Source organism: Protopterus annectens, chromosome 2.part2 (assembly GCF_019279795.1).
Source record: "Protopterus annectens isolate FY-2018-M chromosome 2.part2, PAN1.0, whole genome shotgun sequence".
Taxonomy (NCBI): domain Eukaryota; kingdom Metazoa; phylum Chordata; order Ceratodontiformes; family Protopteridae; genus Protopterus; species Protopterus annectens.
This window is the reverse complement of record NC_056730.1, coordinates 425,728,975-425,742,897: the sequence shown is the minus strand read 5'-3', so window position 1 is coordinate 425,742,897 and position 13,923 is coordinate 425,728,975. Positions and strand designations below refer to the sequence as shown.

General features: G+C 43.1%; 1 protein-coding gene across 1 annotated transcript in view; it reads right to left on the bottom strand.

Annotated features, from left to right (window-relative positions):
* TNPO1 (transportin 1) overlaps positions 1-13,923 on the bottom strand; it is a 3,819,238-nt gene that overhangs the window by 468,581 nt on the left and 3,336,734 nt on the right. The window lies entirely within an intron of this gene.

Below are 13,923 nucleotides of genomic sequence, written 5' to 3'. Positions count from 1 at the left end.
AGCCAGTGAAAACAAAAAGGAACTCCTCACAATCCTCTAGGAAGGGGGAAGGAGGGAGGGATGCAAGAAGGAAGGCGAGAGGAAGGCAACTAACATGGAACGTTATGGTAGGTACATAACTTCTTTATGTTAAGTTGTCTATCTCACCTTCATTCTTGCTGTTTGGGACAGCGCCCCTAGCACCTAAAATCCCGGGTGGCTCATTGGAACAAACTCTTCAAAACTGTGGAACCACAGGAAGCTCTGCTCCGGGAGACCATATCTACCTTGTAATGAGAGATAAAAGTGTGGGGGTTTGCCCAAGTGGCAGCTGCACAGATTGAGTCTATGGGCAACCTAGACTGAAACGCTACAGAGGTAGCTAATGCTCTAGTGGAATGACCTTTTGGTTTAGCTGGTAGCTCTTTATTTCATAATTGATAAATAAAGGCAACAGTATCAGATAACCATCTGGATAAGGTCACTTTAGAAACTGGAAGGCCTTGTTTGTTGAAAGCATAAGAAATAACTGGTCTGACTTTCTTAGTTCCTTAGTTCTATGGAGGTAAAAATGCAATTGTCTGTGTACATCCAATTGGTGGAGCTTGTATTCTGCCTTGTTGCTGTGATTAGGAAAGAAAACTGGGAGATCTATCGATTTATTTAAATTGTTCTCTGAGCAGACTTTAGGAATAAAGGATGGATTTGGTCCTCAGAGAAACTCTGTCCTTGTGAAACACCAGGTAAGGGGGACGAACACATAGTGCTTGAAGTTTTGAGACACGTCTAGCTGAAGTGATAGCAACCAGAAAAAGTGTCTTTCAAGAAAGAAATTTTAAAGAGCATGATGCTGCCGGTTCAAAGGGAGGCAAAATTAAGGAGGCTAAAACTAAACTGAGATCCCAGGGAGGGGGAGGATCTCTAACTGGGGGTCTAAGAATAGATGTTCTAAAGGCTTTGCAGAGCTTATGAGACATTATGCTAGAATTAAACATACCGATATGAAAATTAAAAATGGCAGCTAGTTGTACTCTAATGGTAGCGGAAGCCACACCAGACTGAAAAAGCTGCGTTAGAATTTCATGTATTGGGGCTGACAAAGGATCTAAATTTCTAGATTCTGCCCAGTAAGAAAACAGTTTCCATTTACTAGCATATGTTTTCCTCGTAGTACACTTATGTGAGGAAATGATAATATCATGGACTGTTGGGGAGATAATGGAAAGCCTGGCTAAGGTTGGAAGTGGAGCAACCAAGCTGTGAGCTGGAGGGTTTGAAGGGATTGGTGCAACCCGCCTGACTGGTGAGTCAGATGATCTGGAACCGGGTCCAGAATCCACGGTTGATCCAGAAGGTGGAGGTGTAGGAACGGGAACCATATTTGTCAAGGCCAGTATGGGGCAATGAGGATCATTTTGCAACCCAACGATTTTGCTTTCTGTATGAGTCTTGGAATTAGGGGAAAAGGGGGAAAAGTGTAAAGGAGTCCCTGAGGCCAATTATGGACTAGAGCATCTCTGGGTATATGACCTAGAAGAGGAAGAAGGGAGAAGTAGCTGCTGCATTTGTTGTTGAGAGGAGTGGCAAATAGGTCGCAGCAAGGCTGTCCCCATTTGCGGAAAATAAGATCAGCAACTTCCTGAGTCAGAGACCACTCATGAGGCATGAGGATAGCTCTGCTGAGCCTGTCCGCTACAACGTTGGATTTCCCAGGGATGTGCATTGCTATCAGAAAACGGGAGGAAATCGCCTATTGCCACAGTCTGAGTGCTTCTCAACACAAGGGGTAAGACCTGGTCCCGCCCTGTTTGTTGATGTACCACACCACTGACATGTTCTGTTTGGATTGCAATGGTCCCGGAAGGAAGAGAGTCTTGAAGGGCTTGCAATGCTAGGAGAATTGCTCTCATTTCTAGGACATGGATATGCAGACGGTACTCGTGAGGTTGCCAAGTGCCTTGGACTGTCCTGCCTAGATAATGCCCCCCCACCCTATCAGGCAGGTGTCCGTGGTCACTGTGGCTACCGGAGGGGGTTGTATGAAAGGTCTGCCCTGAATTACTAGTGGGGAGACCATTCACCAAGAAAGGTGCCTTTTGCATGTTTCTGTGATCAGGATCATGTGAGACATGGGTAGTTCCTCGAAAGACCACTGCATGAAAAAAAGCCACTGAAGGATTCTCATATGGAAATGTGCTAATGGGACAAGAAGAACTGCAGCTGCCATGGAGCCTAGAGCTTGGAGGACATGTCTGACTTGAACCCTTTTGTTCTGCATTAGAATTAAGACTTGTTGACGAATAGTGGAAACTCTTTCCTGTGGTAATCTTGCAAATATTTCTTTTGTGTTTAATTCTGCTCCTATGTATGTAATAGACTGACAGGGCAACAAGGCAGATTTTTCGAAATTTACTGTAATGTCTAGTTGAGTGCATGATGTGACTGTATAATCCCATGCCTCTAAGAGTTGATGCCTGGTAGTAATAGTCAGGAGCCAGTCGTCTAGATAGGGAAACACCTGGAATCCTTGATGCCTCAGGTGAGCCGTGACTACTGCCATACACTTGGTGAAAACCTTGGGGGCTGAGGTGAGACCAAAGGGCAGAGCTCTGAACTGGTAATGACTGGCCCCTACCCGGAAGCAAAGAAATCTCCTGGAGCGTCTGTCCATCTTGATATGGTAGTACGCGTCCTGAAGATCTATGGAGCACATCCAATTGTCCTGACCCAGAAAACAGAAAATGGACTGCAGTGTCACCATCCGGAGCTTTTCTTTTTGTACAGATTTGTTCAATCTGCTGAGATCCAGTATTGGTCTCCAGTCCCCTGTCTTTTTTGGTACTAAAAAAAAATCTTGAGTAAGTTACAGATCCTCGTTGGTCTGTGGGGACTTCTTGAATGGCTCTTTTTTCTAGCAGTCTTGAAACTTCTGTGACTGCTTGATCCCTTAGATTGGGTGGGGACATCTGGGATGGGCTTTTTCGATTCTATGGGGATTGATGGAAGGGAATTTTGTAACCTCCGGATATGATGGATAGTACCCATCTGTCTCTTGTTATATTTTGCCAGGCTTTTGGGTACAGTGAAAGTCTTCCCCAGACTGCCTCTAGAGGTGAGCAGTCGGGCAACCCTTCAGGGGTTCTCTGTCACCCTGGTTTTGCGGTCCCCCTCTGCCATGAGGGCAGCGTCCGTTATTGTCGTTTCCCCCTCTGCCCCTGGGGGGAAAAAATCACCACGTGTGTCAGGCAAGGGTCCCTGGGATTTTCGGAACCACATCTTTCCGCTCATCTGACCCTTGGGATAAGGTCTGGAAGGAGTGGAAAAACAGACTCCCACGGCATTGAGAGTCTTGCCTTCCTGCTCACACCTGGTCAACGTGTCTTTCACCTGAGGCCCAAAGAGAAAAGAGCCATCAAAGGGAGTATTGGTGAAGGACGCTCGAAAGGGTTCCACAAACTGACACAGCCACATCCAAGCATGTCTCCTGAGAGCCACACCTGTCCCTGCAGCTCTGCTCGCTCCATCGGCTGCAGAGGAAATCAGCCTCATGGAGGAGTTAACTATGGAATTAAGAGTCGCAAGCTGAGAAGCTACTTTGGCTGGTGCTCCCTCAGCTGTAAGATCTTGAAGGGTATTTCCAAGCTCTTTCAGGAGATCCCTTTGAAGACGTGTAAAATGGCATAGATAATTCAGGGACTTCATTGAAAAGGTCGCTGAAGCAAACATTCGCTTTCCATATCTGTCCATCATCCGAGACTCTTTATTAGGAGGATGAACAAATGAAGAGGTCTCTGCTAACTCTTTCTTGGTGGCTGCTGCTACCACCATGGCATCAACGGGCACACCTCTGGAGAGGAATTGCTTGTCCTGGGGGGCTGCAATAAATTTATTTGGTCTCCTCGGAGTAGGTTCCACAAAATCTGGAGCTGACCAAGCCTTTCGAGCCACTACAGTCATGAGTGGATCGAAAGGAGGAGATACCCAGGAGGTGGAAGGTCGGGAACCAAATGCATCCAGGTATACAGACTTGTCCTCGGTAGGGGCTAGGGAAGTCCAGTCCCTCCTCTGCCTAAGCATTTCAAGGATGTCCGAAAAAGAAACATCTTCAGAGGGAGACCTTGGGGACCCTTCCGATTCATCCATGTCTGTATCTGAAGTGACATACTCAGGGGAGTCTATGTGCTTCCTCTTGCACTTCTTCTTCCGGGAAGGCTCCGAGTGATCGGGGAGGCTTCGGAAGAACAGGGATCACTCAATGAGGTGTCCTGGGGTATAGGTTCCCTATGCTTGGGGTCTGGAGGAGGAGTAGAGGTTGGCACAGATACCACAGGGGGAGGAGCCGATGGAGCTGGCAGTAGAGCTGTCTCGGGGGACAGCACACTCCGCATGACCTCGAAGGCGTCCCGACTTCTAGGCAGAGAAAGCTCCGGCTCAGAAGAAACAGGAGTCTTTCTCTGTGTCGAGGGTGACGGCTCCGAGGCCGATGTTGAAACCGAGCTCACCTGCGCCAAAGCTCCGAGGGGGAGAATGGGGTCGGACAAGGGTGCGATGCCCCCCCCCCTCAGAGCAGACGAGAGCGCCTCGGCGCCCAGATCCCTCGATAGAAGGTACAATCAAGGTAATCAGAGCTGACATCGGAACCGAAGGAGAAATGATGATCGGCACAGACGGTTCGACTGCCTGCGGATCCATGGTCTCTGGCTCAGAGTTAAATACAGTCAGAGGAGGAATAGAAATAGAGGAGGTTGGAGCAGATACCTGTTGAAGTGGGCTGGACAGTATTTTTGCCAGTGCCTGTGACTTAAGCAACCTACTTACTACTCTCTCCACATCATGATCCAATAATCTAGAGGATCGAGAGGAGTGGGAAGAATGATGGCTACGTTCATTCTGTAATAAAGGTGACTGTGGTGCTGAGTGGATGGACTCCAAGAATGGCAACCTCAGTCTCTTATGGCTCCGAGACGGCTCCGAAATAGCTGATGGAGCCGACGGAGGAGTTGTCTTGTTGGTGCCAGCCAGTACCGACAAACTTGGTTGGTCAAGTAAAGGAGTCGGCTCCGAAGGTGGAGCCGACGGCTTGACAGACTTAGGGGATTTCATTGGCTGAGTACTTTTAGCTGGAGAATCCTGAGACTTCAATAATCCCCAAAGGATTAATTTGTTTTTGCGCTCCTGCAGGACCCTTGGACTAAAAGCATGACATATAGAAAAGCATGACATATAGAACAGGAGTCCTGCAGGTGAACAGCGCCCAAACAATAAACACAACTAGTGTGCCCATCTGCCAGAGAAATTTTCTGACAGCATGAGTCACACTTTTTGAAGCCAGCTACCTTAGTATCTTTAGACATTATAGTAACAACCACACAACAATAATGAAAAGCTATACTATAAAAAAACAAGAACAAATAGACTTTTTCTTTTTTTTTTTAACAGTTAAAGAATAGAAGGAAAGCCTCTAATTTAAACGGCTATCCTGGGGGGGGGGGACAACTCTCTAACATAAACAAGTTCAAGGGAACAGAAGGCCTGAGAGTTATGGAGCGAAGGCCAACAAAGCTAAAATACACAAGAACGCAAAAAAAGGGATAAAGGAATATTATCTATATACAAAATAGACAATTACTTGACAAACTTTCAAGAAAAACAACAATATATAATAGAAAAAAGATTATACTAAGCCTGAGCCAGTAAGGAAGCAACCTCGCAGCTGGTAGCTGACGCTGGGCATTCTGGGATAAGTGGTGGCCTCGAGCCAGTAAATAGCTCTTGAGCTATAGAAGATGGCTGAGTTGGAGCCGAGGATCGGCTCCGAACCCAAACAGCAAGAACGAAGGCGAGATAGACAAGTTAACATCTATTACTATCATAACCGCCTATCATCCCCCTGGCAACAACCTACCCATAATTGAAAATCTTCTCACCTGAGCATCATCTAATTTTAGCCAGGAAACCATTATCCTAGGAGACTTTAACCTAGACTGGCATTTCTGCAACTCCAACAACCTCTCCAATTTCCTAAACCTCTTCCATTTCACTCAAACCATATCCTGTGCCACCCAATTAAACACTCAAAAAAGCAGTCTACTCTAGAAAGGATAATAACAAACCCAATCTAGGTTACTTAGCAGGCTGCCTTCAAGACTCCCTCAGTGACCACTCACATATTTTCCTGTACAGAAAACGAGCTCAGACACAAACCAACACAGTATATAAATTTGTGCGTAACAAGAAAAGTTTTTCCCCCTCCACTTTCAACCTTCTACTTCAGCAGAGTAACCGGTCACCTCTTAGTAACCTTCCACTTAATCAGGCAGTCTCTTACTTCAACAATACCTTTCTTAAAATACTTAATCTAGCACCCGCTAGAAAAATAACAGCAAAAACTAGGCACACACCTTGGCTAACTAAAGATACCATAGCACTGCTGAAGCAAAGAGACAGGGGCATGGGTCTGCTTATTACACTACCAAAAATAAAACAAACCGCACAACATATCAACAGCTCAGTAACAGGCTAAGAGATAGATAAAAACAGACAAGCAAAACTACTTCTTTTCATATCAACAAACCCACCAAAATAACCCTCAAAAAATGTTGGCATAACATTAACAATCTTCTTATCCCAGGCTATACCCCTACCCCCCACCTGTCACCTCCTAGGTTACTGACCCAATAGCTACACAACTTAATACCCACTTTATTAACCCAATCACTTCTTGATAATCAGACCAATCAGCCTCTCACTGCACCCCTTCCCTCTTCTGACACCCCCACCCACGCTAATTACATTAAATCACTCCTTTCCAAACTCAGACCCTGCTGTCTAGCAGCTGATCAACTACCTAATGAATTCCTTAAAACTGCTGCACCCACAATACCCTATCCCATATCAATCCTGATCAACTGCTCAATCTCTGAACAATATGCCCCTATCTATGGAAAATATCTCACATTATTCCCCTACACAAAGGCTGTCCCACTAAAGATTTAACTAACTACCAGCCCATAGCCATCCTCTCCCCTCTAGCCAAGATCCCAGAAAAATGCATTAGCTCCCAGCTCCTCACCCACCTCTTTAATCACAACCTCTTCTCTCCCACTCAATACAGCTTTAGGCCGAAACATAGTACCAGCACTGCCCTACTGTCTTTCACAAACACCATTCAAGGTCTCATAAACGGAGGCCAAATGGTCTCCTCCATATTTCTTGACATGTCAAAAACCTTTGACATGTCTCCCACCAAATCCTACTAAATAAACTATCACATGGCCTCAACACATCAGCCGTCCTGGTTCCATAGTTGTCTCTCTAACCATCAGCAAGCCACCAAATGGGAAAACACCCTGTCCCCCCCCTTTTACCCATCACTGTTGGTGTACAGCAAGGATCCATACTTGCCCCCTTCTCTTTACAATCTTTACTAACAACCTCAGCTCTGCAACCCAACTAGCCTCCATAGTCCAGTACGTCGATGACTCTACAGTAATCTGCGCATCCCCCACCCCCCAGGATCTACAAAAAAAATGCAAAAATCTTTCCAGGATATAGAAAACTACCTCACTAACCATCAACTCATACTAAACTCTTAATAAAACAAGTTAAATGTTTTCAACTATAACAAACCCAAAACATATCTGACCCCACTTTCAATCTTTTCCACAAACGGAACCAAAATAGAACCTGTAACCAAACTTCTAGGTGTTACAAATGATGAAAACCTAAGCTTCGATATCCACATCTCCCTCACCATCAAAAAAGTCCTCTCCAAACTAGGAACCCTACATAGAATTAAGCCTTACCTTACAGAAAGTGCCAGATTAGCCACTGCCCACACACAACTACTTTCTACTCTCCTCTGTGGCTTCCAAGTATTTACAAACACTCATAAATCAGACCTAAATAATCTAGAATCGTGCTACAATAAAACTGCCAAATTTGCTACAGGCAACCCTTACAGAACCCATCACTGCTCAGTACTCTAAACTCAAATGGGTAGAACTCCCAAACCTTCTAACATTAAACCAGCTGTCCATAGCCCACAAAATTATTCACATGCCAAAGGACTGCCCGGTACTTGCTAACCTAATCCAACCCAACAGCAATCCTAGATCACCAAGATCCTCAAATTAACTAATGTTAAAGATTACTCAACCCCACAACACACAAGGAACTGCCCTCTACTCCTGTAACATTGCCAAACTCTGGAAAACCCTTCCCCAACCTATAGCTAAAAACCCCAGCATTCATAAGTTCAAACACCTCCTTAAGGAGCATCTAGCAAAACACTGGCTCTGCTCCTGCCATACTCCTGGCTAGGCCACCAACTACTCCCTTACATAAGCCTAAACTAGCTCTTTCTCACAGCTACAGTTATTAAATTCTGACAGTAAACTTGGTTCAACACTCTGCTTCATTTAGCAATTTAAACACATATACTGCTTTGTTTTATAACTATTGTGGAGACTGCATTGCTCTTTTTTGACAAACTATACCATACTGTTCTCACTATTAACTTATGCTGATAATTTAATCTCAAACTGCCAATTTTGTTAAAATTTTTAATTATTGTTATTTAGTTAATTACTTTACTGATTTTGCTTTGTACATTGTTAATTTAATATGTGTTCGATTTGATTGTTTAATACTATTTCTATGTATGGAGCTTTTCTCCTCTGAAAATGGGCCTCATGCCCAGTCAGACATTTCCCAGTATACAAATGAAATAAATAAAAAAAAATAAATAAATAAAAAAAAAATAAATAAATAAATAAATATCCTCTTCCCTAATTATACTTATCCTAGAATTCAAAGCCTCACTTTGGAATGTACCTCAAAAGTATCATGAGGATTCTGGACTAGACAATCTAAGCTACCCCAAAGACTAAATGCCTGATCCTTCCACTCTATCTCCTATGTACTCTCAAAGGGTGATATCTGTTTAGCCTTTTAAGCACTGAAATATCCCTAGCCTTTTCAACTTTATCCACCAGGCTAATACTCCTGCCAAAAAAACTCAACATTGACCACAAGATCAACACTTACTGATGCAACAGATTCATAACCCAGTGTATTCCCTGACTTTAAAATAAAACTTTGTATACGTCAAAGTTAACACCCTAACTACTTTCAAAACCAGACCAGATGATAGGATGGGAGGCAGTAAATTCCTGCCTGGGGTATGTGAAAGCAATCATCTTACCACGGGAACCAATATTATTCCCAGTCCTACGGGATTGTCATGGCTAAATTTCTTGATGGCCCTTTGGCAATAAGCTTGCTACGTACCTGCTAAGAACTTTCTGGCTATATATATATATATATATACATATACATATATATATATATATATATATATATATATATATATATATATATATATATATACATATATATATATATATATATATACATATACATATACATATATATATATATATATACATATACATATATATATATATATATATATATATATATATATATATATATATATATATATATATATATATACATATATATATATATATTTATACACACACACACACACACACACACACACACACACACACACAAGCATCTATATATAAATCACTACTCTTCCACCACTTTGCTAAATCCTGGAACTCCATCCCACTAGTAATCACAAAAACTCTCCTTAAAATCATTTAAAACTCAATTACAGCCCTACCTACTCAGTTGCAGGCTCTGTACACTAACTTGTTGAAGTGTTCAACCAAGGCACAGTGATTGAACCCCATACAGATCTCACACTCAATGTCCAAATGGGGAGAACCTAAACAATACACCCACTCCTGTTGGGCATCGGAATTAAGGATCTTGTGCACACAAGAGGTGCATTTTTTAAATCTGGTCAGCTTATATGACATGATGGTGAGACCTAGGGAAGGAAAATAGCATAAGCTACTAACAATGGTAATTAAAAGAAAAACAGCAACAATGGTACTCAGAAGTACTTACAATAGATAACAGTAGGAAAATGGAAAAACTTCAATTAAGTAGGAGAGACACGAGGCCCATTTGAAAAGGGCATCAAAAGACAAAGCTAAAATAGACACATATTATATGCATGTACATACACACACATGTATACAGTACAGACAGTACAAAGGGAGGAAGGAAGTACAAGAATAAAATGGATTAATAGCAAGTTACAGATGAGAGCACTTATCCTGTCCACTGAATAGCCTGAGCTACAGCAGACCACACCCATTCGCCGAAGTGGCAAAAAAGATATGAAGTAATTCGAGCTACAAAGGAGGAGTATTGGTAAGAGGAGGAGCTCGAGCTATGGAGCCAAGTCTTTAGAAGTGGCAGAAGTCGGATCAGAGACCCATTAGTTGAGGAATGTACGAAAAAGGCAACATCAGATACATCCATACACAATATATATGTGTGTGTGCGTGTGTGTGTGTGTGTGTGTGTGTGTGTAGGTTCATGTAGTTCATAGGATAAATAACACAAACATATATATATTTACAGCTGTTAAATGGCTATGTATGTTGATTTTATTTATTTTTACATTTGTTAAACAGGTAAAGCACATTGGACGAAGGACCCTTTTCAGAACTAATCTTGGCTTAATGGCATACAATAAAAAAAAGGAGCACTATTTCATAAGCCACAGAAAAAGAAGTTATGTACCTACCATAACATTCCATGTTAGTTGTCCTTCATCTCGCCTTCCTTCTTGCTGGATGGGTTCAGAACCGATCCTCGGCTCTGACTCGGCCACTTACTATAACTCGAGAGCTCTTTACTGGCTCAAGGCTACCCCTTATCCCAGAATTCCCAGGGTCAGCTGCCCAGATCTAGTTTGAGATAGCTCACACTAGACATAATCATAGAAGATAATCCATTATTAAACTTGGATATACAGTTAATTGTCATGGTTTGCTTGGGAAGCAACTAATAACAAAACAAATTAGCCAGAGAAACTCCTCTCAATCCTCGAGGAAGGGGGAAGGAGGGAGGGACGCAAGAAGGAAGGCGAGATGAAGGACAACTAATATGGAACGTTATGGTAGGTACGTAACTTTGTTAAGTTGGCCAATCTCGCCTTCATTCTTGCTGGATGGGACAGCGTCCCTAGCACCTCAATCCTGGGTGGCTCACTGGAACAGACTCTTCAGAACCGTGGAACCAAAGAAAGCCCTTCCCCGGGAGACCACATCTACTTTGTAATGAGAAATTAATGTATGAGGATCTGCCCAAGTAGGTACTGCACAAATTGAATCTATGGGCAATCTAGATTGAAATGCTACCAAAGTAGCTACTGACCTGGTTGAATGACCTTTGGGTTTTGTGGAAGATCTTTTTGTCGCAAATGGTAGGTATGGGCAATGGTGTCTGATAACCATTTTGACAAGGTTACTTTAGAAACTGGAAGGCCTTGTTAGTTGTTAGCAACTGAAAGGAACAACTGATCTGATTTTCTCATCTCTTTAGTTCTATGGAGACAGAAACGCTGTTGTCTATGCACATCCAGTTGGTGTAATTTGTATTCTGCCTTGTTGGAATGATTAGGGGAAAAAGACAGGAAGTTCAATGGATTGATTCAAATTGTGTTCTGAACAAACTTTAGGCAGAAAAGATGGGTTGGTTCTCAGACAAACTCTGTCTTTGTGAAAAACTAGGTATGGAGGGTGAACATATAGTGTATGAAGTTCTGAAACACGTCTGGCAGAAGTAATAGCAACTAGGAAGAGAGTTTTCCAAGAGAGAAATCTCAAAGAACATGATGCTGCTGGTTCAAAGGGTGGCAGTATCAAGGAGGCCAGAACCAAACTGAGATCCTAAGGTGGAAGGGGTTCTTTCACTGGGGGGTCTAAGTAGAGATGTACCTCTCATGAAGGCCTTACAGAGTTTGTGAGACATTATGTTTGAGTCAGAAACTCCGACATGAAAATTTGAAATGGCAGCTAGTTGTACTTTGATGGTAGCAGCAGCTGCACCAGATTGAAACAGTTCTGCTAAGAAATCCAAAATCTTGTGTACAGGAGTTGTAAAACAATCTAAATTCCTGGATTCTGCCCAGTAAGAGAATCTTTTCCATTTGCCAGCATAAACTTTCCTTGTAGTTGTCTTATGGGAGGAAACAATAATATCACGCACTGCTGGGGTAATATTGGGGAGCCTGGCTAAGATTGGAAGTGGAGTAACCAAGTTGTGAGCTTGTGAGACTGGAGGGATTGGTGTAACCCGCTTTGAGTGATGAATCAAGCGGTCCAGTATTGGGTCCAGAATCCAAGGCTGGGCTAGAAGGTGGGGGTGAAGGAATGGAAACCAAATCTGTCGAGGCCAATAGGGGGCAATGAGGATCATCTTTCAAAACAACGATTTTGATTTCTAAATTACTTTTGGAATTTGGGGAAAGGGGGGGAAATGCATAAAGGAGTCCCTGAGGCCAATCGTGGACTAGAACTTCCCTGGCTGTCTGACCTGGAGGAGGAAAGTACAGTTGTGTACACTTACCATAAATGTAGATGTTTGAGTGTATTCACTGTTGCAGTCATTACATTTGGGTAATCTGCTGGCAGGTTGCCCTCGGTCGGCCTGATTAACAAAGTCTTGGGTCCTGCGTCAGTTGCTGTCCCTTCTTCCATGACGTCAGGTCGTCAGGGGGTATAAAACATGCAGCCGACACCATTACATCAGTTTTTCTTGCCCCAGATGTCAGGTGCCCCCCCAAATGGGGAGCAAAATAAAATTAAAAACACAAAGATATACCTCCAACCAAAAGCAAATACACCAAAAAGGCTTTTAAGCATAGTAAAAGAAAGCAGAGGAATTGTGAGAGAAAAACAAAGGGCTGGAGGGAGGGTAACCAGGACTGCAACAGCGAATACACTCGAACATCTACATTTATGTTAAGTGTACACAACTGTACTATGTTCTTCGTGTTTCACTGTTGCAGTAATTACATTTGGATAGATTCCCAAAGCTATGGTTGGGAGGATGGATTTATACAGCATTAGGACCAACTATAAGGCCCTGCAAGACAGCAGTGGCAAAGCCAGCTCTGGTTTTAGAAAAAATTGGTAAATGATAAAGCTTGGTGAAAGTATGAACTGAACTCCAGGTAGCAGCTTCTAGAATATCCCTGGTAGGAACACCTCTGAGAAAGGCTGCAGAAGTAGATACAGCCCTGGTAGAATGATATCTGATCCCCTGGGGGATAGGTTTTCCATGGTGCTTATAGCAGAAATGAATGCAATGGCTTATCCGTTTAGAAATGGTTTGTTTTGAAATAGCCTTCCCCTCTGCCTCTGCAGCAAATGCTAACAGCATTTGTTCAGATTTTCTTCGAGGTTTAGTCCTGTCCAAGTAGAATCTAAGTTGTCTGTGCACATCCAATGAATGCAGAATCCGTTCCCCTTTGTTCTCTCGATTGGGAAAGAAAGTTGGCAAATGAATGGACTGATTAAGAGCCATACTGGATACCACCTTGGGCATGAAGAATGGATTGGTCCCGAGTGACACCCTGTCCGCATGAAAGATGATGAAAGGCACCAGTGCCATAAGGGCCTGCAACTTGGATATCCTTCTAGCTGAAGTGATTGCTAGAAGGAAGGCTGTTTTCCAAGAAAGAAATTTTAAGTCTGCAGTAGCAGCTGGCTCGAAAGGAGGTAGAGCGAGTTTCTCCAATACAAAGTTAAGGTCCCAGGCAGGGGTAGGAGCTCTCCTGGGTGGTCTCAAGTTTTTTGCCCCTCTGAAATACTGCTTGAGCAGAGGATGAGAGAAGAGGGGTGCTGAGATTGCTGAGGCGTGGATTTTAATGGAGGAAAAAGACAGGCTCTTGTGAAGCATCTCAGTTAAGTATTGCAAAATCTGAGATAAATTGGGCGCTGCTGTGCTCATCCCTTGAGATTGATTCCAAGCACAGAATCTTTTCCATTTGTCAGCATAAGATTTTCTAGT